Source organism: Macaca mulatta, chromosome 15 (genome assembly GCF_049350105.2).
Source record: "Macaca mulatta isolate MMU2019108-1 chromosome 15, T2T-MMU8v2.0, whole genome shotgun sequence".
In the NCBI taxonomy this organism is placed as follows: Eukaryota; Metazoa; Chordata; class Mammalia; order Primates; family Cercopithecidae; genus Macaca; species Macaca mulatta.
In genome coordinates this window covers 10,759,726-10,774,633 of record NC_133420.1, presented here as the reverse complement: position 1 = coordinate 10,774,633, position 14,908 = coordinate 10,759,726, and positions in this window count along the sequence as shown.

The following is a 14,908-nucleotide window of genomic DNA, read 5'->3' as shown; positions in this document are numbered from 1 at the left end:
TGGGACACCCCATTCCCACAGATGAGGACCCAAGCTTTGGGGAGGAAGCTGTCAGAGTCACCCAATGAGCTGCTCAGAGCTGGAGCCACAGAGCAGGTGAGGAGCCCTGGCCACGTCCCCATGTGCACTGAGGAGCTGGGGTGGGGGCATACCTCCAGGGGCCGATGCAAACAGTGGACCGCGGGCCCTCCTCCTGCCCAGAGGATGCTCGGCTCCCAAGGGACCACCAAGGCCTGGAACCCAGGGACACACCACCTGACCATCATGCCCAGGCCTCCTGGACCAGGCAATGTCCAGTACAGGCAGGCAGTCTGGACTTGGGGCCAGTACAGGGGTGGATGGTCCTGCTAGGCAGGCAGGCCTCCTTCTCCCTACCAGCTGGGCTGATTGCACTGTAGTTTCGGTTCTGGCAACATATTGTTGCCCACCTTGGCCACACCAGTCCCTGGCTCCCTGGCTAGGTCCAGTGCTGTCCAACCTACCTATACAGTCCCCACACACTCAGGGCCCACCAGGCTCTGTCAGCCAGGAGGACCCATGCTCATCCCCTGAGGTATCCGTGGGAGCCTGCATCCCACAGGGACACACAGCTCAGGGCTAACCTCTATGGGGGCCTCTTGGTTGTGGTGGTAGGTGTTGGGCGTAATTGACCTCCAGCCCTCCCATCCTGTACACTGTGTTTTATGGGGATCATTCAGTCCTGGGAGCTTCCTGGGGACCCCAGAAGGAAGAGAACAGGGTGGTCATGGCAGCCTCAGCTCCAGGCTCTGGGCCAGAAGTTGATAACGACCAATTGAGAGCAACCACTGAATTCAATCCTCTTACACATACCCGAGAAGTTGGCGAAGAACTGAATGTCGACCATTGTATGGTTATCCAGCTTTTGAAGCCAATTGGAAAGCTGAAAACTCTTGATAAGTGGGTGCCTCATGAGCTGAGCAAATATTTTAAAAATCATCCTTTTGAAGTGTCATCTTCTCTTGTTCTATGAAACAACATTGAACCATTTCTTGATCAGATTGTGACATGCCACGAAAAGTGGATTTCATCCAACAGCCAGCTCACTGGTTGGACTGAGAAGAAGCTCCAAACCACTTCCCAAAGTTAAACTTGTACCAAAAAAATGTCATGGTCACGGTTTGGTGGTCAGCTGCCAGTCTTCTGATCCACTACACTTTTTGAATCCTGGTGAAATCATTACATCTGAGAAGTATGCCAAGTTAATCGATGCGATGCATGGAAAACTGCAGCACCTGGAGCTGGCACTGGTCAATATGAAGGGACCGGTTCTCCACAACGCGTGACCACATGTCATACAACCAGGACTTCAAAAGTTGAATAAACTGGGCTGTGAAGTTTTGTCTCATCTGCCATATTCATCTGACCTCTCGCCAACCAACTACCACTTCTTTAAGCATCTTGACAACTTTTTGCAGGGAAAACACTTACACAACCAGCAGGGTGCAGAAAATGCTTTCCAAGAGTTCATCGAACCCTGAAAGCATGGAATAAACAAGTTTATTTCTCTTTGGCAAAAATGTGTTCAATGTAATGGTTTCTTTTTGTTTTTTTTTTTTTTAAAGACCTAGTCTCACTCTGTTGCCCAGGCCAGAGTGCAAAGGTGCAATCTCAGCTCACTGTAACCTCTGCCTCGTGGGTTCAAGAGATTCTCCTGCCTCAGCCTCTTGAGTAGCTGGGATTACAGGCACATGCCACCGCGCCCGGCTACTTTTTGTATTTTTAGTAGAGAGGGGATTTCACCGTGTTGGTCAGGCTGGTCTCAAACTCCTGACCTCCTGATCCGCCCGCCTCAGCCTCCCAAAGTGCTGGGATTACAGGCGTGAGCCACTGTGCCCAGTCCATTGTAATGGGTTCTATTTTGATTAATAAAGATATGTTGCAGTCTAATTATAAAAATTTAAAATTCACGGTCCAAAACCACAATTACTTTGGCACCAATCTAATAATAGAAGAATTAAAAGAGGCCTTTATATTAGAAAGCCCATGGATGATAAAATAATAAAGAATATTACAATCTCCATAACCACAAAGTTATAACTTAGACCAACTAAATGAATTAAAAGACACAACCTATTGATACTAAAACACAGGAGAAATAGGTCATCTAAATATATTGATATCTATTTTTAAAATGGAATCAGTACCTAATAACCTTACAGAAAACCTATATATTCCAAAAATCTGACATTCTGTCATGTTGTTCTAACTGGTGGGATTCGGGGATTTCCATTTTGATAAGAACATAGGTCAGTCGCACACACTTACTTTTACTGCTCATTGGTCAGGAAACCTATGTCCACTATAGGATACTGCAGAGCGATGCGTTTTGGAGAATTTAGGCAAGATAATATGATTTTCAGATTTAAGGGAAGACAATCTGTTTTATGTACAGTAATTCCTCATAATATCACAGTGGATACCATATTTAAACTTTGGGGTATCCCCAGGTATAATTCTTATTTGAGCCACATGTGAATTTCAGACACGGAGGCTGCCCAACTTTGGTGGCTTTCAACAGATGTAGAAGTTAATTCACAACCTACTTTGTGGAGGCATAAAATTCAATGAGCACTCATTTAGCATTTTATTTGAAATATTATTTTTGTAAACTTTGTATTTCCAATTAGTTGAAATTTTAAACCTGTTTCAGTTCTTATCCACTTTTTTTTTCCCCCCTGAGACGGAGTCTTGCCCTGTCACCCAGGCTGGAGTGCAGTGCATGGTCTTGACTCACTTCAACCTCCACCTCCCAAGTTCCAGCAATTCTCCTGCATCAGCCTCACAAGTGACTGGGATTACAGGTGCCCACCACCATGCGCGGCTAATTTTTGTATTTTTAATAGAGATGTGGCTTCCCCATGTTGGTCAGGCTGGTCTTGAATCCCTGACCTTGTGATCTGCCCCCCTCAGCCTCCCAGAGTACTCGGGTTACAGGCCTGAGCCACCGTGCTTGGCCTCTCCACTCTTTTTAGGCAGAGGGGAGCAAGGTTTGCTTTAAGTTAGGAGGGGCTCCTGTGTACCCAATCCATTTGTGTAAATTTCTTCTTTCAGAGTTCTTCAAATCAGCATCACCATTGTTAAAGGCCTCCCACATGGTAATAATTGTGCTACAGGGTTTTTCGAACATGAAGTTTATGTTTGGCTGAATTAACCTCCTTGCTGTGGCACAAGGGGGCCATAGGTGTTTTCACCAATTATGAAGCGGGTTCACTGTGCAATGGCTACCAACTTTTCTGAGTACAATGAGACCAAACACATTCATACATAAATTCCATGAAGTGAATTTATTACTTACAAATAGCAAACAAAAGACAACAGAAGTCCAGGATTCAATATGAACCGCTACCACAAGATCAGGAAGGCTATCCAGAGCAGATGGATGGAGTTTTGACTGTAAATGCTTCACTTGCACTACAACTGAGGGACCCCAGAAAGCAGCTCATCTTGGGTTTTCTCCTACGATGTGGTTTGCTGGACACAAGCGTTAAAGGCCGTTCTGTTTCGAGCAGGGACTCTAACAGAGCCTGGGCTGTTCTGACCAATGTCACCTGATTATCAGGATATTGCATTCCCAGCATATCATACAGTTATCTTGAGAACTACCAGTAGGAAAAGCAGGAAAATGGCCCTGCACCCTTCAAACTGAAGGATCAGGATATTTGTTGTGACAGAGGCACAGACAGTAGCGACAGAGTGTTCTTGTGAGCCATCTACTAGTTCTCTTGACCAGAGCGTGGCACCTGACTGCTTTTCTCTTTCCTTTCAATGGAAACTGTTTCAGAATATTTTGAATATTTTTAATTTCTACATCTACAGAGTTGAGGCACATGATCGCTGGCAGTGTAGACTCTCTGTATAGTTACAGGAAAGAGTTCAGGAGCCCATCAAGCCACATTGGAGGAGACCACCTAATCCTCCAGAGACTGTCACTCCATCTTCCTGGGGTTAGCTCCACATGCAGTAAGGCCATTATGTCTAAGGCCAGCAAGACTTGCAGTCCGAAGATTCAACTTTTGACATGCTGATAAGCAGCAGTGATAAGAAAAGCCCACACACTGGCTAGGAATTTTTCAATGCAAGCAGCTGAGATGCTTCTTCATATGCTTCGATAGTGGCTAATATCAAACTCTTTCTTCCCATTTTCATTACTCATCAGTGACTGAACCATGAGGCACCATGGATGTACACCTGATCAGGAGGGTGTAGGGGACAGCGGCAAGGGGAGCAGCAGCACAAGAAACAAACAAGGCCACTACTTCTGCCTACATAATAACTATTGATTGGAGTGTACAATAATTAATAATGTTCACATGGCTGCCCTCAGCATACAGAGATGGTGACCAGAGTAGATGCAGGGACTACAGAGATACAGCCGGATTCTTGCTAATTAGGACATAAGTGTCGGCTTATGTGCTGTGCTTCCGTGCATTAATAAGCCAGGGCCTCAAAACCGCCTGCTAAGCACAGGTCAAATGTCATGCTGGGGTGCAATTAAACATTCATGTCTAGGAGATGAGAGCGTTTTAGTGTGGGAGAAGATGACAACACCTGAAGAAAACAAAACACTGTGCAGACCAAACGGAAGGCCCATCATCAGCTCACGGTTCTGACTCAGGTGACTGCTGATGTGTTACGGAACCATCAGCCGACAGCAGGTAGGTCAAGTTGAGCAGGTGTCCTTCATGAGGGCTGGTCCATTCCATTTGTGTTGTCAATTGTTTCAATACCGTCTCATGCACCCCACTGGTGAGGAAGGAATTCGCACCCTACTTTTACTGGCACCGTTAAACACATAACATCTCCTACTAAACAGAAAAACCAGACATCAGTTATTAATTACATATAGGAGAATGGTGTAAGTTCCCACAGGCCCAAACAGGGATTAACTTGGGAGCAGAGAGTGGTATCACATTAAAAAAGTGAGGAATTTCCTTTTTTTTTTTTTTTTTTTTTGAGACAGAATCTCGCTCTATCACCCTTGCTGGAGTGCAGTGGTGTGATCTCGGCTCGCTGCAAGCTCTGTCTCCCGGGTTCATGCCCTTCTCCTGCCTCAGCCTCCCTAGAAGCTGGGACTACAGGCACCCACCACCACGTGCGGCTAATTTTTTGTATTTTTAGTAGCGACAGGGTTACAGGGTTTCACCGTGTTAGCCAGGATGGTCTCGATCTCCTGACCTCGTGATTCACCCTCCTTGGTCTCCCTAAGTGCTGGGATTACTGGCGTGAGCCACCGCGCCAGGCCGAGGATGTTCCCTTGTTCCTACAGGAGTATGTGATTGGTTTGTCTGTTGGCTGGTAGGGAACTGAATCATGATACACCGACTGGTAAGACTGTAATATTCTAAAATACAATATATAAACCATCATACCATAATGGTGTAATACGATCTACTGCAATACCAAAGGCATCGATGAAAAGCCCAACACTATCATATGTGACTGAGAGACTGAATGCTTCCTCCCTCAGATTGGTTACAACATATCCTCCTATCACAGTCCTCTCTCCTTCATTCAAAGTGAACGATCCAAATAACAGACAGAAATAATAAAGAATAAAGAGCAACAGATGCAAAGAACTCACGAGATGATACTCTATGGTAAACTTTATGTACTTAAGAATTAATACCAACTCAGTATTAGCAAAAAATAAACATCTTTACATCAAGAGTAGTTTTTCCTTTAACAAGGAAAGGTGGAATGTGTATGATGAACAAGGGATAATCAAAATTTTCCAAATGAGGCTAGTAAGACTATCCCAACAATTGACAATCATTATTCACTGGTCCATTAATCACAGGGCAATACATACAAATGAAACTTACCTGGCCAGGTGTGGTGGCTCATGCTTGTAATCGCAGCATGTTGGGCGGCCGAGGAGGGCAAATCATGAGGTCAGGAGTTCAAGACCAGCCTAGCCAACATGGCGAAACCCTGTCTCCACTAAAAATACAAAGAATTAGCTGGACGTAGTGGTGGGCGCTTGTAGTCCCAGGTACTCAGGAGGCTGAGACAGGAGAATCGCTTAAACCCAGGAGGTGGAGGTTGCAGTGAGCTGAGATCGCACCACTGCACTCCAACCTGGGCAACAGAGTGAGACTCCATCTCAAAAAAAAGATAATAATGAAATAAAAAAATTAAACTTACCTCCATGTTAGAAAAACATCAAAATTCAACCATGAATCCAGCACATTATCAAATGAATAGACAAAAATTCTACCAACAAACTTAATATCATTATCTATGAAACTCAAGTACTACTGCTTAAAGAGCATGTACAGAACTCTCACCTCAAGGTTTCCCTGCAAAACAAGGTGAAATGCATTCTCAAGACTCTTTAAGAATGAGTCACGGAAAAAACAATATACTTGTAACTTGTGTAACATTTCATACATTTTTTCAAGCACTACACGATAACTAATTTGCATCAGGCTTTCCAAATTAGAAAAGCTTCACTTATAGAACTTCTTTCCTGTGGGAGTTTTCACATGACGTTTCAAGTAAATGTGAAAACTGAAAATATTCTTGCAGTTTCTAAACTATTAGAGTTTTAATCCTGTGTACGTTCTTGTATTTACAAGGTCCAGCCAGCTATAGTGTGCATTTTCATTTGTCCTTGAGTGGGGATGAGAGAAATGAAACATTCCCAGATTCTGGACATTCATAGGGTTTTCTCAGGAATGAGCTGATGTCTTCAAATGGAACTGACACAACTGAAGGCCTTACCACAAATTTAGATTCAAAAGGCTTTTCTCCACTCTGAGTCCTCCCAAATCTTCAAAAACAGGAAAATCTGAAGGCTTGGCCACATTTCCTACATTCTTAAGGTTTCTCTGCAGTGTTAGCCTTTTCATGTTTATGAGGGAATGGGAAAGAGTAAATGTTTTACCACATTTCTTACATTCAAGGGGCTTTATTTATTTGTTTGTTTATTTTGAGATGGATTCTCACTCTGTCGCCAAGCTGGAGTGCAGTGGCACAGTCTCGGCTCACTGAAACCTCCGCCTCCTGAGTTCAAGTGATTCTCCTGCCTCAGCCTCCTGAGAAGCTGGGATTACAACCATATGCTACCACACCCAGCTACTTTTTGTATTTTTAGTAGAGACGAGGTTTCACCATGTTGGCCAGGATGGTTTCGATCTCCTGACCTCGTGATCCGCATGCACAGGGCTTTCCCCAACCCAACGTTGCTTTTTATGTCCTTGAAAAAGAACTAAGACAACTGAAATGTGCCACCATGCCCAGCTAATTATTTTTATTTATTTGTTTTGAGACGGAGTCTCGCTCTGTCGCCCAAGCTGGTGTGCACTGGTGCGATCTCGGCTCACTGCAAGCTCTGCCTCCTGGGTTCGCGCCATTCTCCTGCCTCAGTCTCCCGAGTAACTGGTGTTAGCCACCGTGCCTGGCATTATTTTATTTTTTCTAGAGACAGGGTTTCACCTTGATGCCCAGGTTGTTTCACGCTGTTTTAATCCGGGCTGGTTATGAACTCCTGGGCTCAAGCAATACACATTCCTTGGCCTCCCAAAGTGCTGGGATTATAGGCTGAGTCACTACACCCAGCCTCTATATCATGACTTCTTTCATGGCGAGTAAGATGACTGGAACGAATGTAGGCTTTACCGCATCTCTTACATTCATAGGATTTTTCTCCAGTATGAATTCTTTCGTGGAGGTGAAGGGAACTGAGACGACTGAAGGCTTGGTCACATGGTTTACATTCATAGGCTTTCTCTCCAGTATGAGTACTTCTATGGTTACAAAGGGAACTCAAATGACTAAAGACTTTGCCACATTGTTTACATTCATAGGGTCTCTCTCCAGTATGAATGCTTCCATGGTCACGAAGGGAAGTGGAACAGCTGAAGGCTTTATCACATTTGGTACATTTATAGGGTCTTTCTCCAGTGTGAGTCCTTTCACGCGTCTTAAAATAACAAGAAAATCTGAATGTTTTCCACATTCCTTACATTCGTAGGGTTTCTCTCTAGTGTGAGTTCGTTCATGTATTAGACAACAACCGGAAACAGTGAACGCTTTACCACATTGTTTACATTTATAGGGTTTTTCTCCTGTGTGAGTTCTCTGATGTCTTTCAAATGAATTGAGAAAATAAAAAGCTTTCCCACATATCGTACATTTATAACTGGATTTCCACTGTGCATTATCATGTGTCTTCTAACACCTGGAACAGAAACGAAGAGTTTCCCACACTGTTCACATTTATAGTGCTTCTCTCCATATGGTTTGTATCCTGAGTGAGCTAAGATGTGCCTATTAAGGAGAGAATGACGTACAAAGACTTTTCCACAAATACTTCATTCACATTGTTTTAATCCAGCAGAAATGTTCTCATTCAGATCAAGCATTGGAATTTGGCTGACAACAGTCCATACTGACTACCGTCTTTGCTTTCACACAGTCTCTGTATCATATGATTTCTGTAAAAACAAATGTAAAGCACATAATTATTGCTTGGTTTAATAACTTTCTACTTACTAATAGGTCTTGGACTTACACTGCTACCAATACCAAGGAAAATGCTTTTTTTTTTTTTTTTTTTTGCCATGACTGAATTATTTGAAAGTAAATGGGTTACTACTGAAAACACAGCTACCACTTGCATGGCTATGACCAAATTAGTAACATTCATGTACACAATTTTGTAGTACTATTTTCAAGTAAACTGTTTTCCAAACACTGACTGCTACACTGAAGTACATTGCATTTCGGGTGAAATTTTTCTAAAAAGAAATAAATTTCAAGTGACTCTCATTTGTTTTGATTGCTTGTTTTTAAGTTCATGACAAGCTAAGATTCCTTCAGAGGACTTTATTTCCTCTTCTCAGTGCAAGTTATCTTATATCTTTCCCAGGTTTTTCGAAGTGATCTTCAATATTCTGGTCTTTCCATTTGTTTCCTAAAATACAGACCCACAAAATTATCATGAATTATTACAAACTATAGAAACATTACTAGATTTAATGTTCATTGTACACAGTGCCCATGCCTGATTTCTTCACCAAATCATTCCCTTGCCACATTCCAAATCACAAATAGCACTGATGATAGGGAAATACTTCTGTAATTAAGTGAAATGTTTTGTCATTCTCAGCTACAGAAACCGGGTTCCTGCAGGTTTCCTGCATCACTTCTCTGCAGAGAATCTTCTGAGAAGAATCTAGCAAAGCCCATTCCTCCTAGGTACAGTTCACAGCCACATCCTCAAAAGCCATGGAGTCCTAGAACATTCCACACATGGGGATAGAAGGATGGGTGAGACTGACAGCACTGGGAATCTGTACTCAATCCATAAGCTGTTTGCACGATTCTAAAATTTCCAAGCATTTATTTTGTGCCTTGATTGTCAGAACTCTTACTCTGTTCACACATACTCCCTCCCATACAGCAGTACTAATGCTAGAATCTAACTATTCAAAAAGGCAACAGCAAAGTAGAAACACCCATCTTATTAGAGAATCCAGAGAGTAAGATGTGCTGCGAGGAGTTACCTTTTAACTTCACTTTGTACATTTCTAGTATCTGTCATAATAAAGTCCTACCTGATGTGCATAAGGGAGTTAATATTATCAGTCCTGAGACTACTTATTCTTAAAAACGTCTGCTCGCAAAGTTCCATCTTTATATTAGTAACTTACATTTTGAAAGGGATTCCACCAACCCTAATAAGAATGACTCACTGCATGTAAATGGCTTATGCAATGTATTTGCCAAAACTTTTTCTGCTGAAGGTCTATTATTTTGTGTCACTGCAGTGGTGCTTAGGGAACCAGACACCAAAACACTGTCTGAACACTAAGTGTTCAATGAGTTTCCCTGGTAGACAATATTTTACACGTGCTGTCACTTGTTAACTGGGGAGTTGAGCCCATTCCATGTGATTACACCAAGACAGAGTAGGCTCGTTAAATTTAATTGAGTAGTAAATAAAACCAATAATTGATATTTGACAATACTAATAGAACAATTTTAAAAATTTCTATTGCACAATGTCAAGGCAGAAAAGAATAAGAGGAAATACGACACATGTTTTTTAAAATGACATTAATGTCATCACTTCCAGATGCTATTCCTATGAAATCACATAAATTCCCAAATCAGGTTGTTTTTAGGCAAGAAAAACTACTTTTTCACACGTAGTAAAAATGACAAATGTCTAATGATTTTTAGCCATCTAAAAAAAGAGTGATGGCTTGTCTAACATACTTCTAAGATTTTCAAACGAAAATATTCAGGACAGCACAGTATTAGCAGAGAGATGAGCAAGCAGACCAAGAGAAAAGAAAGTCTTAATGACCCAGCATTTATATGGAAAGTTAAGGAATGATAGAGTAGGCACTGTAGAATAGAAAAAGAAATCACATGCACTTTAAAATATGAGGCAAACCAGGCTGGCATCTACTTGGGAAAATGCATTGCATTCTTCTCTATTCCGTGAGCCATAATCAACTTATTATACATTCAAATATGAAAGATAAAACCAGAACACTTTCAGAAGTTACAGGAAGATTTTTTTTTATGAAGGATTAGGCAGAATTTCTTTTATGTAAGAAAACAGTGATAAAGGAACAGACAAACTCAAACATATTAAAATTTAGGGAATAAAAAGAAAATACAATGGGCAGGGCATGGTGGCTCATGCCTGTAATCCCAGCAGCTTGGGAGGCTGAGGAGGGCGATCACCTGAGGTCAGGAGGTTGAGATCAGCCTGGCCAACATATCAAAACCCCGTCTTTCTGTTGTTTGTTTGTTTGTTTGTTTTTTGAGACGGAGTCTCACATTGTCGCTTGGGCTGGGGTGCAGTGGCAACATCTTGGCTCACTGCAACCTCCACCTCCCGGGTTCAAGCAATTCTCTTGCCTCAGCCTCCCGAGTAGCTGGGATTACAGATGCCTGCCACCAGGCTCAGCTAATTTTTTTGTATATTTTGTAGAGACAGGGTTTCACCATGTTGGTCAGGCTGCTCTGGAACTCCTGACCTCATGATCGGCCCACCTCGGCCTCCCAAAGGGCTGGGATTACAGACCTGAGCCACTGTGTCAGGCCTAAAACCCCCTGTTTACTAAAAATACAAAAATTAGCTGGGTGTGGTAGTGGGTGCCTATAATCCCAGTTACTCGGGAGGCTGACATAGGAGAATCACTTGAACCTGGGAGGCGGCGGTTGCAGTAAGCAGAGATGGCGCCACTGCACTTCAGCCGGGCTACAGAGCAAGACGGTGTCTCCAAAAACAAAACAAAACAAAACAAAACAAAACAAAACAAAACCCTCGAATATCCAGATAAGAGGATACAGATGTGTCCACTGTCATTAATTCTTCACCATGCTACAAGAGGGAAACTGACATTTTGGTGAATCTTTGTAAATCATCAATTTATCTATCACACTTTTATTTCACCAGTAACATTGATAAAGCTAAGTCCTACAATTCCATTTGAAATTACCCTTAAAAAGAACAGACCTTTAAAACTTACTACACTCACTCTGGGGAAGAAATAAATACGAATTTTTAGCAAATAAAATACACCATTTTACCTTGCCTCTTTGGAAATAGTATGTTTATCTTTCAAGCTGTACTGATAAAATGTATCTTACAGTCAATGAAAAACTGAAACACAAATAAGCGGACAAACCTTTTCAAGGTAACAAACTCAGGGAGAGGCAGTGCTGACTCCAACACAGAGCTTTCTAAGTTTCACGGCAGCCATTCTATCCCTCGGGACACCCATCCTGTTCAGTAAAGTGCTCAGTGACCACGTAGGAGGCACTGGCACTGCTCTTTGTCCTCCTGTGCGCCTTCAGTGCATTTTCATGTTCAGGTTGTTGCACATCCTCTCTGGGGTGGGTTTTCCTTGTCCTTTGGGACAGTTTTTCTCTCTTCACAAGTCTGAGACAATCTAGAGAGCAGAAATCATTTCTGCCTTTTCCTCTCAATATCAGTATCCCATTGGCAGACCATCAATGTGTCTCCGAGGAATAAAAGCTCCGGCTGGAGGAACAGTTTTAATGACCTAACTTTAATGACATTACGTTGAATTGTCCATTCATTTTAATGTCCTAAAATTTTAATAATCCCAAGGGGTCACCATTTTAGATAAAACTATACCAAGAGATTCCTCCAAGGCCAAGAGCATCCAGCTGCTCCCCTGAGAGACTCTACCCCCTACCTCAGGCTGTCCTTGGCGATGAGATGACCCCGGGGCTGATAGTCACTAGACCCTCCAATAGACATGGCCACTGTGGGTATCCTGGGTCATCCCCAGACAGTTTTAAAATTCCAGGACTAGAGAAAGACAGGAGGGTGGCTGAGGACACAACACCCTGTAAAGTTTTCACGGAGGGACCTCAACCTAAAGACATTTTGGTAATATGTACACTTAGGAAAGATGAAAAGAAGAGAGGCACAAAGATTTATTTTACAGTAGAGTGTCAGATGATTTATTCTCCACTTTCCTCTCATGTAAAATGCTTGTAAACAGAAAAATATTTTGGCCAAGGTGGCCCACGCCTGTATTCCCAGCACTTTAGGAGGCCGAGGCGGGAGATCAATTAAGGTCAGGAGTTCAAAACCAACCTAGCCAACATGGCAAAACCCTGTCTCTACTAAAAATACAAAAATTAGTTGGACGTGGTAGTGGGTGCCTATAAGCCCAGCTACTTGGGAGGCTGAGGCAGGAGAATCGCTTGAACCCGGGAGTCAGAGGTTGCAGTGATCTGAGACTGCACCATTGTACTCCAGCCTGGCGACAGGGCGAGACTCCGTCTCAAAAAAAAAAAAAATATATATATGTATATATATAATATACATTTATAATTATTACATGTAGATAGTATTTGAAGTCATGGGACTGACTGTAGGTAGAAACAAGAGAAGGGAAGGAAGTTTGTATATTTATATATAATTATATAAAATTAATATACATAATTATAATATATAAATATATCGTATAGACTGGGCACAGTGGCTTACACCTGTAGTTCCAGCAATTTGGGAGGCCGAGATGGGCAGATCACCTGAGGTCAGGAGTTTGAGACTAGCCTGAGAACATGGAGAAACCCCATCTCTACTAAAGATACAAAAATTAGCCAGGCGTGGTGGTGCGTGCCTGTAATCCCAGCTACTCAGGAGACTGAGGCAGGAAAATCACTTGAACCCCGGAGGTGGAGGTTACGGTGAGCCCAGATTGCGTCATTGCACTCCAGCCTGGGCGACAAGGGTTAAACTCCGTCTCAAAATAAATAAATAAATAAATAAATAAAGCAAGAAATATGTATTTATGTCTAAATATATAATTACAATACATAAATGTGTATATAAATATACATTTATTATAAATTTATTAATGTATGAAATATGTTTATTTCTGAGATAGGGTCTGGCTCTGTCACCCAGGCTGGAGTGCAGTGGCACTATCATAGCTCATTGGAGCCTTGAACAGATGGCTCAAGGGATCCTCCCACGTCAGCCTCCTGAGTGGCTAGGACTGGATGCACAAACCACCATGCGTAGCTAATTTTATAATTTTTTGTGGAGACAGGGTCTTCCTTTTTTGCCTAAGCTGGTCTTGAACTCCTGGGCTCAAGTGATCTTCCTGCCTCAGGCTTCCAATGTGTTAGACGTGGGCCACTGCATCTGGTCTAATGCATTTTTTAATTTGCGAGTTCATATTATTTGATATTTTTAAGTACTGAATGTGTTGAACAATCAACTTGCAGAATTCCTGAACAATGGATGGTCAGCTTTCATGTCCTGGTTCAAATCACCCCAGCACACCACGGCTAGAAACCTTTCAGCCAACTTCCAATTATGTGTCCCGGGGCAAGACAATGTCACTTGGCCGATCCCCACTAAGAGGGACTCTGGAAAGGCAAGAAACTATTCTGTTCTCTATAATGGAACCTGACCAGGGAGAAGGCAGCTGGGAGGGCCAGCTGGGTCCTCCAACCAGCAGTGTCCACCATCGACCCACTGCCCTAGAACTACACCGTGCTGGGCATTTGGGACACTGTTATGAGCAAGAGTTTCCATTTTTATTCTCATGGGACCTTCATGCTAGTGGCAAGAGACAATTTTTTTTTTTTTTTGAGACAGAGTTTTGTTCTTGTCACTCAGGCTGGAGTGCAATGGTGTCATCTCGGCTCACTGCAACCTCTGCCTCCTGGATTCAAGCAATTCTCCTGCCTCAGCCTTCAGAATAGCTGGGATTACAGGATTGCACCACCACGTCTAGCTAATTTTTGTATTTTTAGTAGAGATGGGGTTTCACCATGTTGGCCAGGCTGGTCTGGAACTCCTGAGCCACTGCACCCAGTCAAGAGGGAGATTTTAAATCAATAAGTAGAATTGTGATGAATGCCAGAAAGAAGAATGTGTGATGGGGAGGGGACCTAAGTTATTGTCTCACATTTTAACACTTTTGTAGGCAATAACTAAAAACTGAGAAGCTTAAAACAAAACACACCTTTAAGCCAATTTTGGCAAGCTAGTAGTTGAGCACATTTTAGCGCATCCTGTGTTTGGGATCTCACGCCAAGCAGCTGGGAGGCATCCTCATCTGAGGCTCCACCAGGGCAGAATCCATTTCCAGGTCCACTGAGGTTACTGACAGAATTCATTTCCTCAGACCCGCTTGGCAAGGGCCCAGCTTTTTGCTTCCTTGCCTACGGGAGCCCCTCCAAAGGTCCTTTCTCAGCACAGCATCTCCTTCCTGGAGCGTCTGCAGGCGGAACCTTCCTCTCTAGTGTGCGAAGGTGATGCACCGTGACATCCGATTGCTTTTGCCAGGCTCTATGGGTTAGAAGCCAGTCACCGGTTTTGCTCGTACCCAAGGTCAGGAAGACTATGCAAGGGCATAGGTTATTGGGAAGT